The sequence below is a fragment of the Oncorhynchus gorbuscha genome, linkage group LG07 (genome assembly GCF_021184085.1).
Source record: "Oncorhynchus gorbuscha isolate QuinsamMale2020 ecotype Even-year linkage group LG07, OgorEven_v1.0, whole genome shotgun sequence".
NCBI lineage: Eukaryota > Metazoa > Chordata > Actinopteri > Salmoniformes > Salmonidae > Oncorhynchus > Oncorhynchus gorbuscha.
Genome location: NC_060179.1, coordinates 81,860,747 through 81,877,200, shown reverse-complemented (window position 1 = coordinate 81,877,200; position 16,454 = coordinate 81,860,747). Strand labels below are relative to the sequence as shown.

The 16,454-nt window shown below is 41.1% G+C and overlaps 1 protein-coding gene and 1 long non-coding RNA gene across 17 annotated transcripts in view; one reads left to right on the top strand and one right to left on the bottom strand.

The window, feature by feature from the left end:
* LOC124040425 (calcium-activated potassium channel subunit alpha-1-like) overlaps positions 1 to 16,454 on the top strand; it is a 251,371-nt gene that overhangs the window by 90,048 nt on the left and 144,869 nt on the right. The gene's annotated exons all lie outside the window — the stretch shown is intronic.
* LOC124040427 lies at positions 14,102 to 14,972 on the bottom strand. The gene is made up of 2 exons (XR_006839719.1): positions 14,476 to 14,972; positions 14,102 to 14,258 (listed from the first exon to the last, which is right to left on the bottom strand). It is a non-coding gene; the product is annotated as an uncharacterized LOC124040427 (long non-coding RNA).

Sequence of the window (16,454 nt, the reverse complement as noted above, 5' to 3'; positions counted from 1 at the left end):
ATAAAACCTATGGAATTGTAACAATATAATATGTCTAACCAGAACCCTGTATGTTTCTTCAGAAGGATCTACAATGAACCTTTGAGATTGAGGAAGGTAGTTTAGAAAACGGTTCTTCATAAAGGTTCTACAATTCTTAATAACACCATACAGGTTCCATTTGGAAGGTTTAGAAGGTTGTACAATTTATAATAGCACCATACAGGTTCCGTTTAGAAGGTTTAGAAGGTTCTACAATTCTTAATAGCACCATACAGATTCCATTTAGAAGGTTTAGAAGGTTCTAAAAAAAGGATCCATATAGCACCAAAAAGGCTTTCACTATGGCTACAAGTCAAATAATCCCTATGCGGTACTCTTTGTGTGTATTAACCAGACTTTCCGTTGGTGGTTGTAACGGCACAACTGTCCACACAGTGTTTCATAATAAAAAACGCCGATTTCCCAAAGTCAAAATCCAAAGAATATAATCAAGAGGTACAGGCAGACAGAGAGGCTAATTTGTCATTTTCGTATTTCAGTTGTCAGTGGTCTATTACTATGTTTCTCCCACAATGCTCCATTGAGAGAGATAGACAAGCAGCTGATGAGAGCGTCTGCTAAATGACTTAAATGTAAATGTAATGCCACTGCTGTACTGTATGTGTGCCTCCCACACTGCTGGTTGTAGTGTCCCAACCGTTTGTGCTACAAACTAAAGGTGACCCCGCTGTGGAAATGGGAGATTCTCACAAACACGGTGGTATTCTCTGTTTTGCTCTTGTTTGAAGGTAAATGGAACAGGTAAACAAATGAATGGAGGTATGAAGGTGGTTTTGTGCCTAGCCCAAAAATGGGTTAAATACTGTATGTGTAAAAAAACTAAAAATATTTCCTGAACTTTCTTATATCTTGTAGACAAATGCTTCAAAACCTTGTTTCTTTTTCTTTTTTTTTGCCATTTCTGAATGTATTATTCAATGCGTTTCTCTACCAAATTTATCAAATACTTTTAAAATATATTTTTGGGGATAACTAAAGAGGTGCTAAAATCCCAAATCAAAATAGCTAAATGATCTAATAGTATGACCATCTTAAAACAATTCCATATGTCAGCTTAGGGGGTAGAAGCAGTTCAGGGTCTGGTGGTTCCAGACCTGGCGCTCCGGTACCGCTTGCCATGCGGTAGCAGAGAGAGCACTCTATGACTTGGGTGGCTGGTGTCTGACAATTTTTAGGGCCTTTGTCTGACACCATCTTGTATAGAGGTCCTTGCCAAGCATTTGCCATAGTAATGCAGTCAGTTAAGATGCTCTCAAATGGTGCAGCTGTAGAACCTTTTGATGATCTTTTCAGCCTCCTGAGGGGGAAGAGGCCTTTTCGTGCCCTCTTAAAACTTCTTTGGGCTGCAATCCCGTTAACGGGATCGATAAGACACTCAAAACAACAGAAATCTCATAATTAAAATTCCTCAAACACACATGTATTTTATACCATTTTAAAGTTAATCTTGTTGTTAATCCCACCACAGTGTCCGATTTCAAATAGGCTTTACTGCGAAAGCACCACAAACAATTATGTTAGGTCACCATCATGCCAAATAAAACTCAGCCATTTTTCCAACAAATAGAGAAAAGATTCATCACTAACCTTTGATGATCTTCATTAGATGACACTCATAGGACTTCATGTTACACAATACATGTATGTTTTGTTTGATAAAGTTCATATTTATATAAAAGAATCTGAGTTTACATTGGCGCGTTACGTTCACTAGTTCCAAAAACATCCGGTGATATTGCAGAGAGCCACATCATTTTACAGTGTTAGACATGGAAATATAGATATACCTCTCCTTAATCCAACCGCTGTGTCAGATTTCAAAAAAACTTTACGGAAAATGCAAATAATGCAATAATCTGAGACGGCGCTCAGAAAACAAATACAATTTTCTGCCATGTTGGAGTCAACAGAAATCAGAAATTACATTATAAATATTCCCTTACCTTTGATGATCTTTATCAGAATGCACTCCCAGGAATCGCAGTTCCACAATAAATGCTTGATTTGTTTGATAATGTCCATTATTTATGTCCAAGTAGCTACTTTTGTTAGGGCTTTAGGTACACAAATCAAAACGCCCGTGCAGGTAAGGGAATACCCCCCTGTATTGGACAAAAATTAATGGCAAGTCATTGGCATCGGACAAACCATATACACATTGGCCAATACCACCCAATTCGGCGTTGATTCATGCAAAGTGTATTGCAAATGCCATATGGCAATTGCCAGTTGTAACACTTTAAATATTCAACAGGGGGCGAATCCGCTCCACCGGGGTTTTTCATATTGGAAATGTAACCCAAGTCAACGTCCAAAAGCAAATTTTTGAAAAAATGATTTTTTTTGTCAAAAACTTATCACCCCTTAAAAAAGTGCTTTCTGGACCGTTTTTCGAAATTCTTTAGATTTTTTTGTCAATTACACATGTGTAAGAACTGTATAAATATACTTTTGTCCAATTTTATTATCATAATTTTTTTTTTTTACATGTGCATAAGGAATATGTTTTGTCCAATTTCAATATGATTTCATAGGAAGTCAAAAGTCAAAAATGTCAAAATTTTGTAAAAAACTTCACACACCCTTAAAAAAGTGCTTTCTGGACCGTTTTTCGAAATTCTTTCGATTTTTTTGTCAATTACACATGTGTAAGAACTGTATGAATATACTATTGTCCAATTTTATTATCATATTTTTTTTTACATGCGCATAAGGAATATGTTTTGTTCAATTTCAATATGATTTCATAGGAGGTCAAAAGTCAAAAGTCAAAAATGTCAACATTTTGTAAAAAACTTCACACACCCTTAAAAAAGTACTTTCTGGACCGTTTTTCGAAATTCTTTCGATTTTCTTGTCAATTACACATGTGTAAGAACTGTATGAATATACTTTTGTCCAATTTTATTATCATAATTTTTTTTTTACATGCGCATAAGGAATATGTTTTGTCCAATTTCAATATGATTTCATAGGAAGTCAAAAGTCAAAAGTAAAAAATGTCAAAATTTTGTAAAAAACTTCACACACCCTTAAAAAAGTGCTTTCTGGACCGTTTTTTGAAATTCTTTCGATTTTTTTGTCAATTACACATGTGTAAGAAGGTGAATGCACCAATTTGTAAGTCGCTCTGGATAAGAGCGTCTGCTAAATGACTTAAATGTAAATGTAAATGTAAGAACTGTATGAATATATTATTGTCCAATTTTATTATCATATTTTTTTTCTTCTTTTTAAAATTGTGCATAAGGAATTTTTTTGTGGGCCAAATGCCATAAGAAATTTGACATGCTCAAAAATCCTGCAGAAATGCAAAATTGACTGGCCTGATGAACTCGGGATGGCCGGGCAGTGATAGTTGTTCCTTTCCATCGCTCGTTGTGTTGATTTCATCATCTGCGTTAGGTGATGTTTTTTCACTATAGAATCATATTGTAAGTGCACGTGCATTTGCAATATGTTTCAATGTGCATTTACCATATGAAATTTGACATGCTCAAAAATGCTAAATTGACTGGTCTGATGAACACAGGATGGCCGAGCAGTGATAGTTGTACATTTCCATCACTCGTTGTGTTGATTTCATCATGTCCATTTGTTTATGTTTTCTCACTTTTGCAAAGTCACTGTGCATTTACAATATGGTTCAATGGGCAGGTACCATCACAAATTTGTCATGCTATAAAAATCCTGCAGGAATGTGAAATTGACTGGCCTGATGAACACAGGATGGCCTGGCAGTGATAGTTGTTCCTTTCCATCACTCGTTGTGTTGATTTCATCATGTCCATTTGGTGATGTTTTTTCACTATAGAATCATATTGCAAATGCACATGCATTGTTGTGCAACTGGTAACCCAAAAATAAAAAATATGGTTGTAAATGCATTTACCGGGACTCCTATTGTCCATGCCCGCTATGGGAGTACCCTACTACGGCCCTCTATCTATGGGGTCCGTCCTGAGTGCTTTATGGACTGTTTAAAATATTCTGATGGATACGCATGTTGTGCAACTGGTGATTGAAAATAGGCACCTGGTAACCCAAAAATGAAAATATGGTTGTGAATGCATTTACCGGTCATTCTGATATTAATGCCCGCTATGGGAACACAGGATGGCCGGGCAGTGATAGTTGTTCCTTTCCATCACTCGTTGTGTTGATTTCATCATGTCCATTAGGTGATGTTTTTTCACTATAGAATCATATTGCAAGTGCACGTGCATTTGCAATATGGTTCAATGGACAATTACCATATGAAATTTGACATGCTCAAAAATCCTGCAGAAATGCAAAATTGACTGGCCAGATGAACTCGGGATGGCCGAGCAGTGATAGTTGTACCTTTCCATCACTCGTTGTGTTGATTTCATCATGTCCATTTGTTTATGTTTTCTCACTTTTGCAAAGTCACTGTGCATTTGCAATATGGTTCAATGGGCAGGTACCATCACAAATTTGTCATGCTATAAAAATCCTGCAGGAATGTGAAATTGATTGGCCCGATGAACTCGGGATGGCTGGGCAGTGATTCTGGTTCATCTCAATGGCTCGTTAGGGTTGATTTCAGAATGTCACTTTTGGTGATGGTACCTCACTGTTTAAACATATTGCAAATGGACAAGAGTCACCAGCAAGTCACCGTCCATCAGTCAATTAGATATAATTCTGACACCAAACTGATACAAACTGACACTAAACCCACTTTTTCCAACCTGTTTAGTAGCCAACTATCACACACTTCAGAGCTGGCCCAAAATTCACAACGCCTTTGGTTCAAACCATAAAAAAAACATAAAACACGTAGTTACGTTCTAGCTGCGGGTCCATTTCTTATGTTACGTGTAGGCCTAGCTGAGGCGACCCCGAATCCCAAGTTTCGGCTCGATCGGTCATTTGGTGTCCGAGCAAAACCCTAATTGGTGCTGAAAATCCACTTTTTTCCATGACTTGCTACGGGATCCTTGAATGAGCTATCGGACAGAAACGTTGGGGTCTGTCTATATGGGCCGAGACGGTCGCAATGCACCTAGTCTTGTGTCTCTGAGACATTTCTAAATGTCGCCATTTTCGTAATGGTCAAAATGAATTGAAGTCATTGCAAATGTACGAAGCTGTTTCTCGGTCCGAGAACCGTCTAGAGCCACGTATCTCACCACGCACTATCGACCTGAGGTCTAGAACAGGATTCTAAAGTTTCGGAACTCTAGGTCTGACGGTTCTTTTTTAGCTCGAACAAAGCTAACTATTGGAGGCACTGTCTGTCTCTACAAACCCCAATACGTCCCTCCTTCCAAGTTGTGTGTCTGTGTGATTTAGTTTTCCTTTGAAATTTTATGGGACAAATGACTGATTTACAGTTCATGGGGGTTGCCTAATCACACTTCCCGTTGGCACTTCCGGTTGGCACAGGAAGCTATAAGTCAAGACATATCCTCACTGGGGTATGCTTTTACAGAATCCTGAGTTTTAAGTCCTTACGTTAAGAATTGACTGATTTACACAGGGTTGAATGCACTATGTCTATCAAACTGCAGGCAGGTAATGGAAAAACACTTTTAGGGTGATTTTAACCACTTCCGGTTGGTCCAGGAAGCTTAGAATCAACACAGGTAGACCTCATACTGGCCTGATGGACTGTTATCAAAGACAGGTTCATACGGCATTCATAACCCATATAGACTTCAGGTTGAATTTAGGGGTGCAGGCAATGTATTCCTATGGGGAGAGAAGTCAATGCAAACTCTTTGAAGTAAACACCTTATTTTAACTATTAAGGGTTAATGCCACACGGTCAAGGTTAGGCTTGCACGGATCAGGAGGACCTTAGGAACGTACCTGAGGTCTAATTGTGCTTCTCACCCTAACGGTTCTCTCACTGTCACCCAAAAGCAAATGACGTTGTGGGGCAGGCTTAATTTTGGGCCTACTTTTCTAATGGTCGCTGCGCTCAGACCGAGCGAGCTACGGTCAAGCGGGATATCTCGTTGAACTCGGCACGGCCTAGAGATTATGTTTATGCCATTGCCTGCTCTCTGTGTCTTTGAGAACCACACTTTTTCACTCCATCCTTGCTGTGTGTGCGTGTGAGAGCTTTTCTTTGACATCTTTTGGGAGAAATGACTGATTTACAGTTCATGAGGGTTACCTAGTCACACATATGAAGTTTTGAAAAGATCTGACCTTTTTAACCCTTGGAATCTGCCACTGTGACATCATTAAAGGCACTTCCGGTTGGCACAGGAAGGTATAAGTAAACCCATGTCTTGATTGACATAGAAACTTACAGAATCCTGAGTTTTAAGTCTTTAAGTTAAGAATTGACTGATCTACGATCTACACAGGGTTGAATGTAGTCATTTTCACCTTTGAAGGTTATGTACATCAAAACACCTTTTGGGTCAATTTAACCACTTCCGGTTGCTTCAGGAAGCTTAGAATCGGCACAGGTAGACCTCATAGTGATCTGATGGACTGTCATAGAAGACAGGTTCATAAGGCATTCATAACCCACATAGGCCTCAGGTTGAATTTAGAGGTGCAGGCAATGTATTCCTATGGGGAGAGAAGTCAATGCAAACTGTTTGAAGTAAACACCTTCTTTTAACTGTTAAGGGTTAATGCCACACGGTCAAGGTTAGGCTTGCACGGATCGGGAGGACCTCAGGAACGTACCTGAGGTCGAATTGTGCTTCTCACCCTAACGGTTCTCTCACTGTCACCCAAAAGCAAATGACATTGAGGGCCAGCCTTCCTTTGCGCCTTCTTTTTTCAAGGTCGCTGCACTCAGAGCGAGCTACGGTCAAGCGGGGCGTCTCGTTGAACTCTGCACAGCCTGGAGACTATGGTGATGCCATTTTTTGTGTTGATTTCAGAATGCCATTTTGGTGATGGTCCCTCTCCGTTTAAACATATTGCTAATGTACAAAAGTCAACCAGCAAGTCAGTGTCCACCAGTCAATTAGATGTCATTCTGACACCAAACTGATACCAATTGACACCAAACCCACTTTTTCCAACTCATTTAGAAGCCAACTATCACATATGTCAGAGCAGGCCCATAATTCACAGCGCCATTAGTTTAAAACATAATAAAAACGTAAGACACATAGTTACGTTCTAGCTGCGGGTCCAGGTCAGACATTATGTGAAGGCCTATGTGAGGCGACCCCGAATCCCGAGTTTCGGCTCGATAGGTCCTTCGGTGCCCGAGTAAAACCCTAATTGGTGCTGAAAATCCACTTTTTTCAATGCCTTGCTATGGGGTCCTTGAATGAGCTATCGGACAGAAACGTTGGGGTCCGTCTCTATGGGCCGAGCCGGTTTCAATGCACCTAGTCTTGTGTCTCTGAGACTTTTCTAAATGTCACCATTTTCGTAATGGTCAAAATGAATTGAAGTCATTGCAAATGTACGAGGCTATTTCTCGGTCCGAGAACCTTCTAGAGCCACCTAACTCACCACGCACTATTGACCCGAGGTCTAGAACAGGTTTCTAAAGTTTCGGAACTCTAGGTCTGACGGTTCTTTTTTAGCTCGAACAAAGCTAACTATTGGAGGCACTGTCTGTCTCTACAAACCTCAACACGTCCCTCCTTCCAAGTTGTGTGTCTGTGTGATTTAGTTTTCCTTTGAAATTTTATGGGACAAATGACTGATTTACAGTTCATGGGGGTTGCCTAATCACACATATGAAGTTTTGGACAGATCTGACTTTTTTTAACCCCTCGAAACAGCCCCTGAGACACCAATTAAGGCACTTCCGGTTGGCACAGGAAGCTATAAGTGAACACATATCCTCACTGGGCTATGCTTTTACAGAATCCTGAGTTTTAAGTCCTTACGTTAAGAATTGACTGATTTACACAGGGTTGAATGCACTGTCTATCAAACTGCAGGCAGGTAATGGAAAAACACTTTTAGGGTGATTTTAACCACTTCCGGTTGGTCCAGGAAGCTTAGAATAAACACAGGTAGACCTCATACGGGCCTGATGGACTGTTACCAAAGACAGGTTCATACGGCATTCATAACCCATATAGACTTCAGGTTGAATTTAGGGGTAAAGGCAATGTATTCCTATGGGGAGAGAAGTCAATGCAAACTCTTTGAAGTAAACACCTTCTTTTAACTATTAAGGGTTAATGCCACACGGTCAAGGTTAGGCTTGCATGGATCGGAAGGACCTTAGGAACATACCTGAGGTCGAATTGTGCTTCTCACCCTAACGGTTCTCTCACTGTCACCCAAAAGCAAATGACGTTGTGGGGCAGGCTTCATTTTGGGCCTAATTTTCTAATGGTCGCTGCGCTTAGACCGAGCGAGCTACGGTCAAGCGGGATATCTCATTGAACTCGGCACGGCCTAGAGATTATGTTTATGCTATTGCCTGCTCTCTGTGTCTTTGAGAACCACACTTTTCACTCCATCCTTGCTGTGTGTGCGTGAGAGATTTTCTTTGACATCTGTTGGGAGAAATGACTGATTTACAGTTCATGAGGGTTACCTAGTCACACATATGAAGTTTTGAAAAGATCTGACCTTTTCAACCCATGGAAACTGCCACTGTGACACCATTAAAGGCACTTCCGGTTGGCACAGGAAGCTATAAATAAACTCATATCATGATTGGGGTATGCCTTTACAGAATCCTGAGTTTTAAGTCTTTACGTCAAGAACTGAGTTATTTACGGAGGGTTTAGTGAGTGTGTGTTATTTCAGAAAATCATAGAAAATCACAGAAATCTCGCAGAGCTCCGCAGCACACTTTAAAAAGATTCGTAAGAACACCCTGCAACTGGATCTGTAACCGTTGAAAAAAAAAACACCTATCCGTGAACATCACCAAGGTGTCGTTGTACGATTTCTCTTAAATGACGATAGATAAATGGCTGGTTCTTTTTTTATTGACACCGGAGGCTCCTTGACTTTGACGTGAAGTGGAAAAATAATTTCTCTATTTTCATTTTGGACCTTTAATCCCAGATAAATGGCCATAACTCAAAAACCGTTGAGGCCTAGACGCCATCTTGTTCGGGGTCAACTGCCCATTATGCCGCCCCTACGCTCACCGAGTTTCGGCCTCTAAATATTTTCAGTTTTCGAGATAAGGCCCCGTCGTGAATCGTGATGTTTTGTCCAATAGCAATATGATTGCTTATGCCCTCTTGTGGGAATTTCCGGGACAGCGGAAAAATGACCTAAATCTTATTATTTTTGTAAAACGGAAACCGAATGTCCGACAAAGTTCATTTGATGACTTCCTGGTAGGTCCGGCCCTGCCGCTCGGCCCGACGCCGTCCGCGAATTTTATAAACGATTTCGGACGTCTAGTAAGGGACCGTACATTTGCAATATGGACTTTCTCGCTAACCATACAGGTACTGCCGAAATCTTCCCTTATGTATGTCAGGCATAACGTCGGACAAAAACTTCAAAAAGTTATATTACAGGTCGTAGAAACATTTCAAAGTAAGTATAGAATCAATCTTTAGGATGTTTTTATCATAAATCTTCACTAATGTTCCAACCGGAGAATTCCTTTGTGTGTAGAGGACCCATGGAACGCAGGTCACCAGAAAATGGCTCTCTGCCAGTAACCTGACTCATTCCCCACAACACAGTAGAAGCCTCATTCAAGTTTCTAAAGACGCTTGACATCTAGTGGAAGCCCTAGGAAGTGCAACTTCATCCATATCCCACTGTGAATTCAATAGGGGATGGGTTGAAAATCGAACAACCTCAGATTTCTCACTTCCTGTTTGGATTTCTTCTCAGGTTTTTGCCTGCCATATGATTTCTGTTATACTCACAGACATCATTCAAACAATTTTAGAAACTTCAGATTGTTTTCTATCCAATACTAATAATAATATGCATATATTAGCAACTGGGACTAAGGAGCAGGCTGTTTACTCTGGGCACCTCTGGGCACCTTTCATCCAAGCTACTCAATACTGCCCCTGCAGCCATAAGAAGTTTAACGACTGTGTTGGTGTGTGTGAACCATGATAGATCCTTAGTGGACACCGAGGAACTTGAAGCACTCCACTACACCCCTGTAGATGTGAATGGGGGCGTGCTCAACCCTCAGTTTCCTGTAGTCCACGATCAGCTCCTTTGTCTTTCTGACGTTGAGGGAGAGGTTGTTGTTCTGGCACCACACTGCCAGGTCTTTGACCTCCTCCCTATAGGCTGTGTCGTCGTCCTCCATGTTCAGGCTTACCACCGCTGTGTCGTCTGTGAACTTAATGAGAGTTTTGGAGTCATGCGTGGCTGCGCAGTTGTGGGTGAACAGGGAGTACAGGAGAGGACTAAGCACTCACCGCTAAGGGGCCCCCGTGTTGAGGATCAGCGTGGCGGATGTGTTGTTTCCTACCCTCACCACCTGGGGGCGGCCTGTCAGGAAGGCCAGGATCCAGTTGCAGAGGGAGGTGTTTAGTCCCAGGGTCCTTAGCTTAGTGAAGAGCTTTGAGAGCACTTTGAGTGTTGAATGTATCTGAACCCAGGTATGCACATACACGTGTCCTTACAGTTTGATGAAAACTGTAGGCGTGTTCCTACAGCTAAGACGAGGGGATGCAACAACCAATGGGTTTACTCTGCCAGTTCACACTGTATTCATAGGCAAAAAAAGTGTCCCAGCGGTCAAGAAAAATAATGCAGAGGATGGAAGTAGAGTCACCACCTGCATCGCCGAAATGGCCACCAATTGCGCAGCGCTGAAGTTGGTCTCCACCAAAAGTACAATATATGTGCTCAAACATGGAAGGTAGGTGGGAGGAGGCAAGATCAGGTAGTACCATTCTATCCAATGACAGGTCAGATACGAGTGTGAACAACAGGCACAACTAAGATGTTTTGTCTAAGAATTGCCAGAATGCTACATGCATCCACTTATATCAGTACATTTGTATCTGCCTAAACATTACGAATCCAGCTTCTTGAAGGAGTTTCCCACATATGCTGAGCATCCAACTCATCCCAAACCATCTCAATTGGGTTGAGGTTGGGTGATTGTGGAGGGCCAGGCCATCTGATGAAGCACTCCATCACTTTCCTTCTTGGTCAAATAGGCTTTACACAGCCTGGAGGTGTGTTTTGGTTTATTGTCCTGTTAAAAAGCAAATGATAGTCCCATTAAGTGCAAAGCAGATGGAGTGGCGTATCACTGCAGAATGCTGTGGTAGCCATGCTGGTTAAGTGTGCCCCACACCATCACACCTCCTCCTCCATACTTCATGGTGGGAACCACACATGCAGAGATCATCCATTCACCTACTCTGCACCTCACAAAGACACAGCGGTTGGAACCAAAAAATGCACTCATGTCAGAACAAAATTACAAGATTATGACACAATACTGTTAATGCATCAAATTGTTGATTTATGGAATAGAATAGGGTTCTTAGAACACTCTCTGTGCGTGGTCTTCTGAGTTGGGCCTCTGGGGCTTAATGCTGACAGTGGATTACGATGCCTTTGGAGATAACACCTAAAGACCTCATTCCATAGCATGAGTTGGTGTTTGTGTACTGGGAGGTACCAGGGTGGAGATGGCTCGGGTATGGATAATGAGGAAGGGAACCTTTCCACACAATGAGAACAGACTTTACAGCAGATTCTGTCTGCTGTGAGTTATAATTTTATTCATACAAATCCTTACCTTGTGACCATTCCATACACCTGTTGTTTGTCATGTGTCTTTGCTATAAAAGATAGTTGTGTTCTTTGTGTCGGGGCTCTCAACAAATCATCTAACGGTGGTTTGTCAACCAGTCATCGTTATTGCAGAGCATTTACATCATTCACTTGTGTGTGTGGTGTGACATGCTTTCCTTATTAATAAGTGAATAAAGATTTAGGTTAAGTATAACTCTGACTTGTGTGATAAGTTTGTCTCTCCTCATTTAATGATAAAGAAATAACCACTACATTCATCAGACCAAAGGACAGATTTCCACCGGTCTAATATTCATTGCTCGTGTTTCTTCTTGACCCAAGCAAGTCTCTTTTTCTTATGGGTATCCTTTAATAGTGGTTTATTTGCAGCAATTCGACCATGAAGACCTGATTCACGCAGTCTCCTCTGAACAGTTGATGTTGAGATGTGTCTGTTACCTGATCTCTGTGATGCATTTATTTGGGCTGGAATCTGAGGTGCAGTTAACTCTAATGAACCTATCCTCTGCAGCAAAGGTAACTCTGGGTCTTCATTTCTTGTGGTGGTCCTCATGAGAGACAGTTTCCTTATAGCGCTTGATGGTTTTTGCGACTGTACTTCTTGAAATTTTCCAGGTGGACCTTCATGTCATAATGTAATGATGGACTGTCGTTTCTCTTTGCTTATTTGAGCTTTTCTTGTCATAATATGGACTTGGTCTTTTATCAAATAGGGCTATCTTTTGTATACCATCTGTCATGATGTTGCCCTCTTTGGGTACAGCAAGCACCAGTCCCCTCTCCCTGCCACACAGTATAAGAGTTAATTTTCATAGAGAACAAAGGAATTTCTTCCTCCTCACAGAACTTGAGGTCCGAACAAATTTCATGTTCTGGAGAAGGTATAAAAGATCGGTGAAGAATTGAACTGGTCCGTTTGTTACAACTTGGGGAAGCTCATGGGAGACGGTGCGGCCACATTACCATTACACTGTTTATATAATAGACTCAGATATGAGGTTTACATCTAATTGTTGTATAAGATGAATAAGTGAGTATGAAGCTGTTTGTAAAAATTGTGTAAGGTGATTTTGGACTGTTTAATGAAGGAAACTCCAATTCCCTTTTGAGTTTAACTAAATCAGAGGACCGCCCATGAGCCCAGTTAGGGTCAGGCATCCTGGGACAGCCCCTTTTCTGCAATTCCGCATAAAACCCAACTATGAGAAATTCTCAGTAGACCATGTTTCTCTCAATCACGGACAAAGGACAAAGGTTGCAGACCATTGTTGAATCTTTTAACCATACCACGTGGTTAAACTCTTAGACTATAGATACCGACAGAATAAGAACAAGTCTTTGATATGAATTACTAGTCTGCAGCTAGGAATTCGGTATCATTGAACGCGAAGAACGAAAACCGCCGAAACATCCATTCTACAACAACATGAATGAATGTCACTCTGAACTAGCCACTATAACCACGAAAGAGAGAGAGAGACGGACAATTCTACAAAAGAAACAAACTTTTCACTAGCGATCAAGACGACACACTGAGCGTAAATATATATATATTGATTGCAATTGTTCCCGAATGAGTGAGCGTTCATGTGTAAAGGATTAGCATTTCAATTGTTATAATTATCACTCTGTAGTGACTTCTTAGTCCCCTTTTGTCTAACAAGCCGTCATGCCGGTTTAGCCCACTAGGGCACATTCTATCATTTCTTGTAACCATATTTACTTTTTTTGTTTTGTTTATGCATCTCTGTGAATTACTTAGTTAGTAATAAATACATTATTTAAGACAATTGATGTATGGATGACTCATAGTGAAGACTGGGTTTGTGCAGATAACCAACAATTTACTACGTTTTGAATGAGACTAACGTGAGGTAAAGTAAATAATGAATTAATCAGAAGACTATGGATCAGATATGAAAATATCTGAAAGGTTATATTAGGAAATTATAACTTTGTAATCTGAATATTTTCCTTGGTGGCCCGACTTTCTAGTTAATTACAGTTACATGATTAATCAGTTTGATCGCGTAATACTAATTATAGAGAATCTTTGATAAAAACTAAAAGTCTTAATTTAATGATAGTAAAGACACGACACACCCCTACCTTGTCACAACACAGTAGTGAAAACAGGATGTCACATACTGCAGTCGCACCCCAAACGGCTCATATCTGTACGCCCAGACTTAAGACTAAGTCACATGACAAGCCTGTATCAGCAAAATACTAACATATAACAATGGACAATTGTCCAAGTAAAATGGCATATTGGGTCTTATGAAACAGCATAGTAGGTAATTAAATCAGATTTGTTTGAAAAAATCATCATCACACATTCGTCTCTATCAATTATGATTTATTAGAAACAGGCAGATAAGACAGGCAGATGGCTTTGACACAGAAAAAGGGAGTAGAATTATTTTTCAAATCAGATCAGAGAGTAGAATCCATGTTGTATTATGACATCATCATCATCATCATCATCATCTTCTTCTTCGACGTCTTGATTTTCAGCCTCCTATTCCTCAACTCTGTAAAATGGAGAGGACACTGAGAGCGATGGATATAATAACCACTTCACTTTGAAGAGTGGCATGGCACCAAGTTTATTACTAACCTACTGCAGGTGGAACTTTTATTTGAACCTATTACAATATCTATCAAGCCAACCCATTATAATGTGACATTAGTCTTGGAATGTAAAAATTCAACAAGTCAAACATAAACTCAAAGAACAGAGATTTGTACCTGGCAGGTCCTATTCCCATATCTGTTAACAAGGTAGGGAACGCTTCACATAAGTCTTCCAACTGATCTTTTTTTCCACTCATTGATATTGTTTCCACTCTACGCGTTCCTGATTCGATTCTGGATGTCAGCTGTAGAGACACATGTAAATTAGTGTCATTGATGTACGTCCGGAGAATTCGAGTCATCCTTTCAGGTTGTTTACGCGGTCTGCATAACAATACATGCACGTTCGTTGCGTTATTGACTGTTCTATATATTCTGAAGAGAACATCAACATTTTCTCTTAACTGCATTCTTCTGTGTGATCCTCTCTGTCTTATCGTCAATATATTCAGATCTACTCCTTCATACATGTCCCTGACAACATCATCCATTTTTTAAAATGATACTGACCCTGTGGCTTCATCCATACATATACCTTTCTGTGAGATTTTGATTGGTTGGCATTGGTTGACGAAACCAGGAACTGTATTATGAAAGTAATATCACTGGTCTTTCTGCATTAACCAGTTCTATCACAGACCCAGAGGGCTATGTGTGTGTGTGTGTGTGTGTGTGTGTGTGTGTGTGTGTGTGTGTGTGTGTGTGTGTGTGTGTGTGTGTGTGTGTGTGTGTGTGTGTGTGTGTGTGTGTGTGTGTGTGTGTGTGTGTGTGTGTGTGTGTGTGTGTATGTGTGCCAGTTTCTGATTGGCAGTTGCAGGAGGAGATCTCAGGGCCTGATTATAATGCAAGAAGCATTATGATAGAGAAAGCATTATTCCTAAATGTGCATGTGAAACCTACCCTAGGGGTTTCATTCTGGACTGGCAACCTCCGTGTTCATTGATGAATGCGAGTGTGGCTCAATTATTTGCATGTGTTTTAAATCAGTACAAAGGAAAGAACACTGCTCACAGAATCAGACAGCAATATACACATGTTTTCTCCCTGTAGTAGGCATGTTTAGTGACTGAGGGCTACAGGCTAGTAGTTTCCTGTAGTAGGCATGTTTAGTGACTGAGGGCTACAGGCTAGTAGTTCCCTGTAGTAGGCATGTTTAGTGACTGAGGGCTACAGGCTAGTTCCCTGTAGTAGGCATGTTTAGTGACTGAGGGCTACAGGCTAATAGTTCGCTGTAGTAGGCATGTTTAGTGACTGAGGGCTACAGGCTAGATCCCTGTAGTAGGCATGTTTAGTGACTGAGGGCTACAGGCTAGTTCCCTGTAGTAGGCATGTTTAGTGACTGAGGGCTACAGGCTAGTTCCCTGTAGTAGGCATGTTTAGTGACTGAGGGCTACAGGCTAGTAGTTCCCTGTAGTAGGCATGTTTAGTGACTGAGGGCTACAGGCTAGTTCCCTGTAGTAGGCATGTTTAGTGACTGAGGGCTACAGGCTGTAGTAGGCATGTTTAGTGTAGTTGCCTGTAGTAGGCATGTTTAGTGACTGAGGGCTACAGGCTAGTAGTTGCCTGTAGTAGGCATGTTTAGTGACTGAGGGCTACAGGCTAGTTCCCTGTAGTAGGCATGTTTAGTGACTGAGGGCTACAGGCTAGTTCCCTGTAGTAGGCATTTTTAGTGACTGAGGGCTACAGGCTAATAGTTCGCTGTAGTAGGCATGTTTAGTGACTGAGGGCTACAGGCTAGATCCCTGTAGTAGGCATGTTTAGTGACTGAGGGCTACAGGCTAGTTCCCTGTAGTAGGCATGTTTAGTGACTGAGGGCTACAGGCTAGTTCCCTGTAGTAGGCATGTTTAGTGACTGAGGGCTACAGGCTAGTAGTTCCCTGTAGTAGGCATGTTTAGTGACTGAGGGCTACAGGCTAGTTCCCTGTAGTAGGCATGTTTAGTGACTGAGGGCTACAGGCTAGTAGTTGCCTGTAGTAGGCATGTTTAGTGACTGAGGGCTACAGGCTAGTTCCCTGTAGTAGGCATGTTTAGTGACTGAGGGCTACAGGCTAGTAGTTGCCTGTAGTAGGCATGTTTAGTGACTGAGGGCTACA